The sequence below is a fragment of the Triticum aestivum genome, chromosome 2A (genome assembly GCF_018294505.1).
Source record: "Triticum aestivum cultivar Chinese Spring chromosome 2A, IWGSC CS RefSeq v2.1, whole genome shotgun sequence".
NCBI classification, from domain to species: Eukaryota; Viridiplantae; Streptophyta; class Magnoliopsida; order Poales; family Poaceae; genus Triticum; species Triticum aestivum.
The window spans coordinates 627105865-627120375 of NC_057797.1; positions in this window are offsets into that span (position 1 = coordinate 627105865).

Sequence of the window (14511 nt, forward strand, 5' to 3'; positions counted from 1 at the left end):
AACGAAAGATAAACGACAAAAGAAACAGGCTTCGTTTACTATTCTGGATCTAGGGCAATTTTTACAGTGGCAAAAACTTGTTTGAGTTGGTTAAACGGAAAGAGGGTTTCGAGACGAAACTCCAGGCGCTTGAATTGCCTAATTCCAATAAATGAGCGAAAAGTTATACCAGAACGAAAATCGGATCAGGAATCACGATCAGAAAATTCGCGGATTTAATCCGAGAAAAAGAAAAACGACGAACAGATTAACGAACGAATGTTCATTATCTGGATCTAACTGATGAACACGTTTGTTAAAACGAGTGAATGAGCGAACTCTCGCTAAACAAATAAATCGGAAAAACCGATCTATAAAAAAATGAAACTAAAAAAACCGAACGAAAAACTGAACGGTTTTTCAAGAAAAACCGGCGGCGAGCGGGGTCAACCTCCGGCGGGCGGCGAGGGGCGGCGGCGGCGCCGTCGGTGCGGCGGTGGGGCGGTGCGGCGTGCGAGGCGGCGGCGCGATGCGGCGGCGGCAGAGGCGGTGGGGGCGGGGCACTAGGGTTTGGGGTCAGCTGGGCCCCTCCCCCGGCTTATAAGGCCGGACGAGCCAGGTGTCCGGGTCGGACACGACCCGTTAGGTCGGTTCGCGTTTTTTTAAATAGTTACGCTCAGAAAAAAACAAAAGGAATACTAAACGGACTCCAAAATCCTGAAATAAATTTTCCCCGGCTTCTAAAATCAAGCCACACAGGATGAACATTTATTTGGGCCTAAATGCAATTTTGAAAAAATGCGCATTTTTCCTAAATTCAAATAAAATAGCAAATAAAACCAAAATAAAATCTTATTTGATTTTTTTATTGAATCCTCAATATTTCTTTATTTTGGGAAAGTCATTTTATTCCCCCTCTCATATTTTTGTAATAGAAATAATTGAAGATAAAATAAATAAAACCAAATGATCCTATTTTCAAAATTTGAGAAAACTCAAATATGAAAATAACGAAATCCCCAACTCTCTCCGAGGGTCCTTGAGTTGCGTAGAATTTCTAGGATCAACCAAAATGCAATAAAATATGATATGCAATGATGATCTATTTGTATAACATTCCAAATTGAAAATTTGGGATGTTACACGTCAAAGGCATGAGAGCAGAGGGATTACTTGCAATATCCATAACACAAGTTACTAAGGCAAATATACCCTCTTCAAAGGTAGCATTGATGTTCGTAAAGTACTCCCTCCGTCCCAAAATTCTTGTTTTAGATTTGTCTAGATACGGATGTATCAAGTCACATTTTAGTATTAGATACATCTGTATCTAGACAAATCTAAGGCAAGAAATTTGGGACAGAGTGAGTAGTTGAAAGTAATCTATAAGAAATATGTGTCAACCTCTCGCATGTTTTGGTCAAAAGAGGAATTTAGAACCGTCATTTGGCACACAAAAATCACATGCAAGATCACCCATAAAGTTGTACTACTAGTACTAGTACTACGTGTTAGATGAAAAAACATAATCAAGATCGAGAAAAAGATCGTCAAGAAGAGATATTACCTGGACTTGCTTAATGAGGGATCCCGGAGAGGGGGGCTTGGACAGGGCGATGGCTTTGAGCTTGTCTGCGGTAGTCTCGGCGGGGTGCTTGCGCTTCTTTGTACCATGAGCCTCGACGGTTTTGGCCAGAGCCATAGACATCACTTTGGCCGGTGCTCCAGCGTCCATCAAGAAACAGTCAAATAGAAATAAAAGATCAGAAACCATAATCACAAACCCAAAAGAAGAACAGAGAGGGAGTTATAGGATCAGTCTCGGGGTTGCAAGACCGGGCCTTGGCCAGAATCAACACCATTGATGTGCTCACCTTTCCTTCTTTGGGAGAGAAGAACAATGGCAGAAGCAGGTCGGGGTTTTCTTGAAGAAATGAGGAACAAGATGAGGGAGAAGCAAGTTGGGTAGAGAGGTAGCTAAGAGAGAAGAGTGAAATGATGGTTGCTTCATCCGTCCAACTTACTGCTGGAAAGGAGGGGTTTTTGTGATTTGACGGCTCATTGGGCATTACTACGGCGCTTCGATTAGGGGAATCTACCGTCACTCTACTACGGAGTAATTTAGTGCATGGCTGGTGGACCTCGATGGTGGCTGTCCCACACGTCGGTGAAAGTGAGTAATTTATTGCATGGCTGGAGGAGGATCCGCACGGTAGAGCGTGTCCATTGTTTTTCTGAAGAAAAAAATGATTACAACAAGCGTTTCCACTCTTACGACGGAGGAGTGCGAAACACGGCAGCCACTTGAACATACACAATGCTCCTACTGCTAGGCATGTGCAGTGGTTCATACGTCAGTACTACATAATCTTGTTGCTAGTGTAGTAAGATATGACGACAACAAATGATGTTGTGTGCATGTCAACTATATGAACAGTAATGTAGTAACATAGTATCGCTTTTTCGACTGTCCGGTCGAGAATGAACGGTGAGATCAATGTTAATAGAACTAGGTCTACAGCGCACGGAGAGTATGGTGCTACAGTACTCCATGAAACATGAACCATATGGAGCACGAATAGTGTTAGGCAGGGTGTATGAAGGGTGCACGGGATGGGAGCAAAAGTTCCCTTCTCGACCCACTTTTGGTTGTTTGGCAGAGTGCATGAAGGGTGCATGAGTCCACACTAGTAGGTTAACACAAATACACGAAGAGGAAACAACTATATCGAGATGAGAATGCAACCAAACACACCCACATGCTTTGTGCTACAGTGACTGATCTGCACCGTCTGAGTTTGATCCAACGGTCATGTTGCACCGAGACATGGACATGCCCATGCAGAGGGCCCCTAAACACCACCGAAGTCCCTCTAATTCTTGAGGTGCACGACATTGGTGATGCAGGGGGCGAAACGGCTGAAAGGAAATGCAATCTATGGGAAGGCGGAGGGAGCCAGTCGAGGAGCGGGGAATATTTTGGTTTTCACCATGGTAAAACACCAGTCGATAACTTCTCACATCAGGGAGCAGTGGGTTTTACAGGCGGAGTCATCGTGAGTAATTGCTGCCGCGCCTGCTCCCGTCAATCAAAAAATTAAGAATCCTGCCGCCTGCTCCCATCAATCAAAAAACTAAAAATCCCGCCGCACACGAACACCAAAGCAACGCCGCGGTGGATATTTAAATTTACCTGCCAGCAAGTAGATAAAAAAGGGGTGAAAAAACAAATGTGGCGGTGGCCTAGCTAATCAGTCGAACTAGCCCAACTAGCTAGCCACTGTGCTTCACTGATGTACTCGGCGGGAAAGGTGGTATTTCATGATTTGACGACTCATTTACTTGCTTCGGCGAAAACGCCGGTAGGGCGTCCCATGTTAGGAAGAATATATGTGTGCACCACCCGGGAGGATCCAGAAACCACGCGGTAGGGTGTGCCATGTCTCGGCACGGAGGAAAAATGTGCGTGTAAAAATATACTGTATCAGACATAGTACCTATGGTTCGACCTCGGGACCCAGCTAGTCGGTCGAAAACACCCCACTAGCCACACAACTTCAGCATGCTAACGTGGCACGGAGGATAGGTGTGGTTAGCTCCGTTTTGACCAGCCACAACGTCTCTTGTTCTAGGCGATTCTTCTATTTTCCAAGCTATTTTTAGTTGTAATAACACCACGGCAAGCTAGCGCCGCTCTTCGTGTGTACCCGTGCAAAGGTTAGACGATGGAGAGAAGAGAGAGAACGCAGACCTGGGACCTACCAGCAAGTGAGTCAACGGTCATGCACGTGTTGACGAGGCACTCCCTCTACTCTACTCAACGTAGTACTATATAAAATCAAGTTATGGGACAAAGCCAACAACCGTTGTTGTTTCAGGCTATCGACTTACACTTTGTAGTCCAGGTTGCCAGTTCGAATCTGGTCTTTCAAATTTGTTAGTTTTAGGTCAAAATTTTATTAATGACAAGTGGGACCCCTGTGTGTTGTTGCGATATTTCAATGTAGGATGGTTTTTTTGAACAAACACTTTGCGTGGTTAGACAAGTAACGGAATGAGTTACACGTATTTTGCAAGTTTATGAACAAAAATGACAGCGGCATAGAATACCACATCCACCGCGCAGCTTAGATGCTATGGTGATACGAGTTTTTACACCGTTGGAAGTGAGATTCAATGGCAACGGCTCCTCGTTGTGTTGGGGAACGTAGTAATTTCAAAAAAATTCCTACGCACACGCAAGATCAGGGTGATGCATAGCAACGAGAGGGGAGAGTGTCGTCCACGTATCCTCGTAGACCATAAGTGGAAGCATTATGAGAACGCGGTTGATGTAGTCGTACATCTTCACGATCCGACCGATCCAAGTACCGAACGCACGACACCTCCGAGTTCAGCACACGTTCAGCTCGGTGACGTCCCACGAACTCATGATCCAGCAGAGCGTCGCGAGAGAGTTCCGTCAACACGACGTCGTCATGACGGTGATGATGATGCTATTGACCCAGGGCTTCACCTAAGCACCGCTACGATATGCATGACCGAGGTGGATTATGATGGAGGGGGCACCGCACACGGCTAAAAGATCAACTGATCAACTTATGTGTCTTATAGGGTGCCCCCTCCCCATGTATATAAAGGAGGGAGGGGAGGCCAGCCAACCTCTCTAGGCGCGCCAAAGGGGGGAGGAATCCTCCTCCTAGTAGGAGTAGGATTCCACCTTTCCTAGTCCTACTAGGAGGGGAAAGGAAGGAGAGGGGGAGGAGAAGGAAAGAGGGGGCGCAACCCCTCCCCTAATCCAATTCGGACTAGGCCCATGGGGGGCGCACGGCCAGCCCTCATGGCTTCTCCTCTTTTTCCCTTAAAGCCCACTAAGGCCCGTATGTACTCTCGTATTCCCGTAACTCCCCTGGTACTCCGAAAAATACCCCGATCACTCGGAACCTTTACGATGTCCAAATATAACCTTCCAATATATCGATCTTTACGGCTCGATCATTTCGAGACTCCTCGTCATGTCCCTGATCTCATTCGGGACTCCGAACAACCTTCGGTACATCAGAACATATAAACTCATAATACCTATCTTCACCGAACGTTAAGCGTGCGGACCCTACGGGTTCGAGAAGTATGTAGACATGACCGAGACTCATTTCCGGTCAATAACCAATAGCGGAACCTGGATGCTCATATTGGCTCCTAAATATTCTACGAAGATGTTTATCGTCAAACCGCATAACAACATACGTTGTTCCCTTTGTGATTGGTATGTTACTGGCCCGAGATTCGATCGTCGGTATCTCAATACCTAGTTCAATCTCATTACCGGCAAGTGTATTTACTCGTTCCGTAATGCATCATCCTGCACCTAACTCATTAGTCACATTGCTTGCAAGGCTTATAGTGATGTGCATTACCGAGAGGGCCCAGAGATACCTCTCTGACAATCGGAGTGACAAATCCTAATCTTGATCTATGCTAACTCATCGGAGACACCTGTAGAGCACCTTTATAATCAGCCAGTTATGTTTTGACGTTTGGTAGCACACAAAGTGTTCATCCAGTATTCTGGAGTTGTATAATCTCATAGTCAGAGGGACATGTATAAGTCATGAAGAAAGCAGTAGCAACAAACTAAACGATCATCGTGCTAAGCTAACGGAATGGTTCAAGTCAATCACATCATTCTCTAATGATGTGATCCCATTAAACAAATGACAACTCATGTCTATGGCTGGGAAACTTAGCCATCTTTGATTCAACGAGCTAGTCAAGTAGAGGCAAACTAGTGACACTCTGTTTGTCTATGTATTCATACATGTACTAAGTTTCCGGTTAATACAATTCTAGCATGAATAATAAACATTTGTCATGATATAAGGAAATATAAATAACAACTTTATTATTGCCTCTAGGGCATATTTTGTTCAGTCTCCCACTTGCACTAGAGTCAATAATCTAGTTCACATCGTCATGTGATTTACAACCAATAGTTCACATATTTATGTGATTAGTTCACATCTCCATGTGACTAACACCCAAAGGGTTTACTAGAGTCAATAATCTAGTTCACATCACTATGTGATTAACACCCAAAGTGTGATCATCTTTTGCTTGTGAGAGAAATATAGACAATGGGTCTGCCACATTCAGAGCCGTATGTATTTTGCAAATTTTCTATGTCTACAATGCTTTGCTCAGAGCTACTTTAGCTAATTGCTCCCGGTTTGAATATGTATCTAGATCGAGACTTAGAGTCATCTAGATCGGTCTCAAAAGCTTTCATCGACGTAACTCTTTATGACAAACTCTTTTGTCACCTCCATAATCAAGAAATATTTCCTTAGTCTTCTAAGGATAATTTTGACCATTGTTCAGTGATCTACTCTTAGATCACTATTGTACTCCCTTGCCAAAATCATGCTAAGGTATACAATAGGACTGGTAAACAACATAGCATACTTTATAGAACCTATGACTGGGGCATAGGGAGTGACTTTTCATTCTCTTTCTATTTTCTGTTGTGGTCGGGTTTTGAGTCTTTACTCAACTTCACACCTTGCAACACAGGCAAGAACTCCTTCTTTGACTGTTCCATTTTGAACTACTTCAAAATCTTGTCAAGGTATGTACTCATTGAAAATATATCAAGCATCTTGATCTATCTCTATAGATCTTGATGCTCAATATGTAAGTAGCTTCATCGAGGTCTTTCTTTGAAAAACTCTTTTCAAACACTCCTTTATGCTTTCCAGAAAATTCTACATTATTTCCGATCAACAATATGTCATTCACATGTACTTATCAGAAATTTTGTAGTGCTCCCACTCACTTTCTTGTAAATACAGGCTTCACCACAAGTCTGTATAAAACCATATGCTTTGATCACTTTATCAAAGCATATATTCCAACTCCGAGATGCTTGCACTAGTCCATAGATGGATCGCTGGAGCTTGCTCACTTTGTTAGCACCTTTAGGATCGACAAAACCTTCTGGTTGCATCATATACAACTCTTCTTTAAGAAATCCATTAAGGAATGCAGTTTTCACATCCATTTGCCATATTTCATAAAATGCGGCAACTGCTAACATGATTCGGACAAACTTTTAAGCATCGATATGAGTGAGAAATTCTTATCGTAGTCAACACCTTGAACTTGTCTAAAACATTTTGCGACAATTCAAGCTTTGTAGATAGTAACACTACTATCAGTGTCAGTCTTCCTCTTGAAGATCCATTTATTCCTAATGACTCACCGATCATTGGACAAGTCAATCAAAGTCCATACTTTGTTCTCATACATGGATCCCATCTCAGATTTCATGGCCTCAAGCCATTTCGCGGAATCTAGGCTCATCATCGCTTCCTCATAGTTTGTAGGTTTGTCATGGTCAAGTAACATGACATCCAGAACTGGATTACCACACCACTCTGGTGCAGATCTCACTCTAGTTGACCTACGAGGTTTGGCAGTAACTTGATCTGAAGTTACATGATCATCATCATTAGCTTCCTCACTAATTGGTGTAGGAGTCACAGGAACATATTTCTGTGATGAACTACTTTCCAATAAGGGAGCAGGTACACTTACCTCATCAAGTTCTACTTTCCTCCCACTCACTTCTTTCGATAGAAACTCCTTCTCTAGAAAGGATCCATTCTTAGCAACGAATGTCTTGCCTTCGGATCTATGATAGAAGGTGTACCGACTGTCTCCTTTGCGTATCCTATGAAGACACATTTCTCCGATTTGGGTTTGAGCTTATTAGGATGAAACTTTTTCACATAAGCATCGCAACCCCAAACTTTAAGAAACGACAACTTTGGTTTCTTGCCAAACCACAGTTCATGTGGTGTCGTCTCAACGGATTTAGATGGTGCCCTATTTAACGTGAATGCAGTTGTCTCTAATGCATAACCCCAAAATGATAGTGGTAAATCGGTAATAGACACCATAGATTGCACCATATCTAATAAAGTACGGTTACGATGTTCAAACACACCATTACGTTGTGGTGTTCCGGGTGGCGTGAGTTGTGAAACTATTCTGCATTGTTTCAAATGAAGACCAAACTCGTAACTCAAATATTCTCCTCCATGATCAGATAGTAGAAACTTTATTTTCTTGTTACGATGATTTTCCACTTCACTCTGAAATTTGTTGAACTTTTAAAATGTTTCAAATTTATGTTTCATCAAGAAGATGTACCCATATCTTACTCAAATCATCTATGAAGGTTAGAAAATAACGATACCTGCCACGAGCATCAACACTCATTTGACTGCATACATCAGTATGTATTATTTACAACAAGTCTGTTACTTGCTCCATTGTTCCGAAGAACGGAGTCTTAGTCATCTTGCCCACGAGGCATGGTTCACACGCATCAACTGTTTCATAATCATGTGATTCCAAAAGCCCATCAGCATGGATTTTCTTCATGCGCTTTACACCAATATGACCTAAACGACAGTGCCATAAATAAGTTGCACTATCATTATTAACTTTGCATCTTTTGGCTTCAATATTATGAATATGTGTATCACTACGATCGAGATTCAATAAACCGTTCACCTTGGGTGTATGACCATTGAAGGTTTTATTCATGTAAACAGAACAACAATCATTCTCTGACTTTAAATGAATAACCATATTGCAATAAACATGATCAAATCATATTCATGCTTAACGCAAACACAAAATAACATTTATTTAGGTTCAACACTAATCCCGAAAGTATAGGTAGTGTGTGATGATGATCATATCAATCTTGGAACCACTTCCAACACACATCGTCAATTCACCCTTAACTAGTCTCTGTTCATTCTGCAACTCCTATTTAGAGTTACTAATCTTAGCAACTGAACTAGTGTCAAATACTGAGGGGTTGCTATAAACACTAGTAAAGTATACATCAATAACATGTATATAAAATATACCTTTGTTCACTTTGCCATCCTTCTTATCCACCAGTCAGAGTGACGAATCCTAATCTTGATCTATGCCAACTCAACAAGTACCATTGGAGACACCTTTAGAGCACCTTTATAATCACCCAGTTACGTTGTGACGTTTGGTAGCACACAAAGTGTTCCTCTGGTATTCGGGAGTTGCATAATCTCATAGTCAGAGGAACATGTATAAGTCATGAAGAAAGCAGTAGCAACAAACTAAACGATCATCGTGCTAAGCTAACAGAATGGGTCAAGTCAATCACATCATTCTCTAATGATGTGATCCCGTTATCAAATGAAAAATCATGTCTATGGCTAGGAAACTTTACCATCTTTGATTCAACAAGCTAGTCAAGTAGAGGCAAACTAGTGACACTTTGTTTGTCTATGTATTCACACATGTACTAAGTTTCCGGTTTAATACAATTCTAGCATGAATAATAAACATTTATCATGATATAAGGAAATATAAATAACAACTTTATTATTGCCTCTAGGGCATATTTCCTTCACATTGCTCATATTAGGTGCTCCCTGTAGCTTAATTACCAGCTACAGTGATATGAGCATCTAGCTCGTATGATCAGTGAAAAAATGGCACATGCGTAGTAGTTGTACTTTATGCGCAATTCCCAAACTCTCTCGGCTGTATATTGCAAAAACATTCAAACCTCCTAATGTGGGCCGTTAGATCTCCGTGAACTCGTATCACCATAGAATCTACGGTGTGGGAGCACCTCATATTCTCCCGTGCAAGAAAACATAAGGTGCTCTCGCAGCTTGGATGCTACGGTGATACGAGCTTTGAGGTCATTTGATCTGAGATCCAATGGCATCTGAGCAGTCTTTGTGCTTGTAAGTAGTGGCCGAACTCTTTTGGGGCTTTTCTGCAAAAAAAATCATTCGAACCACCGAGGAGGTGTTGGGTCACAAATCCAACGGCTCCGAAGATCTTGTATCACCAAAGCATCTAAGGTGTGGTAGCACATGATATTCTTACATACATGAGAATATGATGTCCTCCTTCATCTTAGATGCTACGGTGATATGAGATTCGAGGTCATTGGATATGGGATCCAAGGGCATATCAGTAGTTCTTGTACAAATTGTGTGCAATTCTCAAACTCATCAAGGTTTCCTGTAAAAATATTAAGACATCATGTGAGCTGCTATATCTCAGATCTACAAGCTCCAAGCAACTCGAATCGGCATATAGCATCTAAGGTATGGGGGCACATGATATTCTCCCGGGGAGGAGGGGTGGGGGTGCACAACCAGTCGGTGGTTGGGAGGGTGGGGACAAATATAATCTAAACAACCCTAAACAGAGCTTGAAAATTTTATCTAAGGTTGAGGGGTTGACCCTTGACAATCATAGCTCCGCCTAATTAAACACAACATTTGTATGTACTATAGTACTAGACTTATTATTGATGTTTCAGTTTCATGTTCATTTTAAATATTGAATTGAGGACCATGCTTGTCTTATATTTTACTCCCTTCATTCCTAAATATTAGTATTTTTAGAGATTTCAAATGGACTGGCACATACGGATGTATATAGACATATTTTAGAGTGTAGATTCACTCATTTTGCTCCGTATGTAGTCACTTGTTGAATCTCTAAAAGACTAATATTTAGGAACAGAAGGAGTATTTTTGAATTCGTGTCATACATGCATGGTTTGGAAAAATAGATGCACTATACTTATTGGATAGTTGTTGTGTTCATGTGTGTGTGTGGTCTTATGCTTGATACATACAAAGTTTTCTCACCTCCATATTGTTCATCTTTTAAATTTGAATTTGCATTGAAAAACTTACTATGGATACCATGAAATGTGAAATCCACATTGAGATCACTATATCACAAACTCACTCTAATTCAACAACTCGTCATAAATCAATTACCACGTTGAGATTAGTATTTGCAAGGAAAATACGGGCATTGTAATACACATAGATTCGTTCGGCAATTTAAAAGGTTCCTTTCGTATTCTCTAATGGTAGGACCCAACGGCGTACCAGCCAGACCTTGGCTCATGTTGATCCTAAAAAATAAAAAAACCGAGCTCGTGTCCTTCTGGTGGCGTGCGTGGTACACACATTAGGCAACCCCAACCTATCGAGCCTCTGTGTTTTGAGTCGAAATTTCTAGCGGCCAGAATGCCAGCCCTAGGAAATTCCCCTCATGTCCCCGGTCCATAATGACTACCGATGAACAATGGAGGGATGCTTTAGTAACTAGACAACGTTACCTACCATGCCGAGCACGGTTCAATTCCCTCAGTTGCCGCTCGCCAAGGTCACCCATCAACTGCATTGCCTAGTACTGCTACTACTACACCAGGATGAGCATAGAATTGAGCCTGTTTGTTCGTGCCTAGTACTTGAGTTAATATATCAGGCAATGCACTGGTACGGAGGGATTATCCTTTTACTCTGCATATATAATTTGTCTGAAGTCTAACTAAGCAAAATGTTTGACCAAATCCTTTCTTAAGAAATACAACAGGACAGATGTATGGCTTGAAAATTTATTGCATGATGCAGGTTATGATATTGTTTCGAATCCTGGATCTTAAATTTCAGAAAATGCAAAAGTGACCATAAATTCTTGAAACTGAGCATGGTCACATGATATGGCATAAATATTACTTCGTAATTTTTGTCTTCAATTTGAGACAAGCTGCTTATGACAAGTTGCACAAATGAAGAGCCAAGGTATTTTGGAACAAAGACATGTCACGTTAAGGAGAACGCTTTCACTATTGAAACCGTGGGTGTTTACGTGCCGCCACGAGTCCCGCTTCTCATCAGCAGGTGTTTTTCGAGCAAGCGTGTGAGTTGACGGGAGGCGTGCGAGCAGACCGCTGCGCCGGCTGACAGGGAGGCGTGCGAGCAGACCGGTGTGCAGGCTCACCGGGAGGCGAGCCCTTTGACCAGGCTCCGCCGCCCACCTTCGTCCCAACTGCTCCCACTTTTAATGTCGAGCGCTGCAGTTTAAAATCAACCCCGCACTACCCGGTATCGCTACAATCTTCTCTCTTCCTCTCCGATTCTCCTGTCGTCTACCTCCAACCAGCCCGACCTAAACGTACGCCATGCCGCATCACAATGGTCTGCCCTTAGTCTTCCAGTTTCATGAGGAAGACACCCAGCCGGAGTCTCAAGAACATAAGGCGCTTTGGGACGAGCTTGAACTGGCCTTACAGGAAGACGTTGTGCCTGTCCCCGCTCCCGTTCCGGCTCCCGTCGCGCCGACTGCGCCAACGCCCATCCCCGTGGCATTGATGGGTTGGGAGCCGCACATTGTCGACGAGCTTGATGCCACGGGGTTCCATGAGGTCCCCGACAACTTTCACGCGCCCGTGCACCTGCCAGCGCATGCGCCTGTGTAACATCCCGAATTTTCCATTTAGAATGTTAAACATTAGAAATTCTACGCAACTCAAGGACCCACGGAGAGAGTTGGGGATTTCGTTATTTTCATATTTGAGTTTTCTCGAATTTTGAAAAGAGGATCTTTGATTTTATTTATTTTATCTTTGAATATTTATTTTATAAAAATAAAAGAGAGAGGATAAAATGACTTCCTCAAAATAAAGAAATATTGGAGATTTAATATTAAAATCAAATAAGATTTTTATTCAGAGTTTTATCGCTATTTTATTTGAATTAGGAAAAATGTGCGTTTTCTGAAATTGCATTTTAGGCCCAAATAAATGTTCACCTTGTCCCGCTTATTTTAGAGGACGGGGAAAATTATTTCGGGATTTTTGGAGTCTGTTTAGTATTTCTTTTCTTTCTTATTCTGGACGTCGGAATTATTTAAAAAAATCGAACCGACCTACCGGGCCGTGGGCGACCCGGACTCTGCCACCGCCGGGGGGGGCTTTATAAGCCGGGGCCCCCTACCCCTCAGCCCACCCGCCAGCCCACCGCAGCCCGCCGCCCTACCGCTGAACCCTAGCGCCGCCCTGCCGCCGCCGACTCCGCCGCCGCCGCACTACCGCCGCCGCCGCGCCTCGCTGCTCGAGCCCGCCACCCGCCGCCGCCCGACCCCCCGGAGCAGCCCACCGCCGCCGCCGTCTCGCCGGACTTTGCTGGACATAGCCGCCGCCGCCGCCTCGGTTTTCGTGAGAAAGCTGATAGTTTTTTTGAAAATGCTAGATTATGTTTATTTTTTATTTTTTTAGATCGTTTTTTCTGGTTTAGTTATTTAGCGGACGTTCGTCCTGATGTTCGTTTTAACGAACAATTTTCACCGTTTAGCCGCAGATAGCGAACTTTCGTTCGTTAGCCTGTTCGTCAGTTTTTCTTTTTCTCGGATTTTCCACGATTATTTTCGATCGTGATTTCTGATCCGATTTTCGTCTTAGTATAACTTTTTGCTCGTTTATCGGAATCAGGCGATTCAAGCGCCTAGAGTTTCGTCTCGAAGCCCTCTTTCTGTTTAGCCAACTTAAACAAGTTTTTGCTACTGTAAAATTTGACTTTAGTCCAGATTAGTAAACGAAGCTTGTTTCTTTCGCTGTTTTAGTTTTATTGCTTCGTTTGATTTGATTCTTTTTGCATACCGGAGTTCTTAAGTTGAACCTTCTGGTTAGATCTCTTATTTGAGTTTTACCCGTGCCCTTGCTTGATTGCTTATCGTATGCTTATTTGATTGCGACAGAGTACCCGGAGTGCGAAGCGTGCTACATCGAGTCTCTAGGTTTCGCGGATCATCAGCAAAGCAAGTAACACTTTGATCATACCTCTTTACTACCCAGTTTTATTGCATTAGATCAATCCTCAAACACTTGCATGGTTAGGATCTGAATAAATTGTGGGTTGGGAAGTAGATGAGGTAGTACCTATTCACCTGTTTATTATCAAACCCTTGGGAGTTACTTCTACGTTATGCTTATATTGCTATGCTATGCTCGTAGACATCGATTGGGTTTGAGTGTATCCATGACAAATGTGAGTTGTTAATTGATGGTTAACTTAAGGTGGCAACTTTAATACACATCTGGGTGGATTGAGGCACCCGGGGAACCCAGTGATTGCCTGTATTTTTAGAAAGCTCGGGGTACCGTATGATTTTCCTATGGACCGCCACCCAAGCTCAAAGGGATCATAAGATTATTCATGCTAGAAACTTCCGTGTGCAGCCACATGCCAATATGGGCTCTGGCATAGTTGAGTAAGTTGTGGGAAACCTTTCCATGATGGGCTAGCAGTTGTAGGGGATTTAGGTGTATAGGCCTATCTATCGGTTAATGGGACCTCTTCGAAAGACTGTGTGTCGGTCATCCGTTTCTCAAACACCATGCAGTGCGAGAAATACAACAGAGGAGATCAAGTCTTGTGGGGAAAAGTGCACAAACCTCTGCAGAGTGTACAAACTAATCATGGTTAGCCGTGTCCCCGGTTATGGACATCTTGAGTATCTAGTTCTTGGATTATCATGTGGATCTCATCACCCTTAATATAATTTGATTGGGTTTAATGATGATGCTTAATAGGGATTGAGTTGGGTGAACTGTAACACCCTTGATGCGACTATAGCTCCCACGTGTCGAGGCAT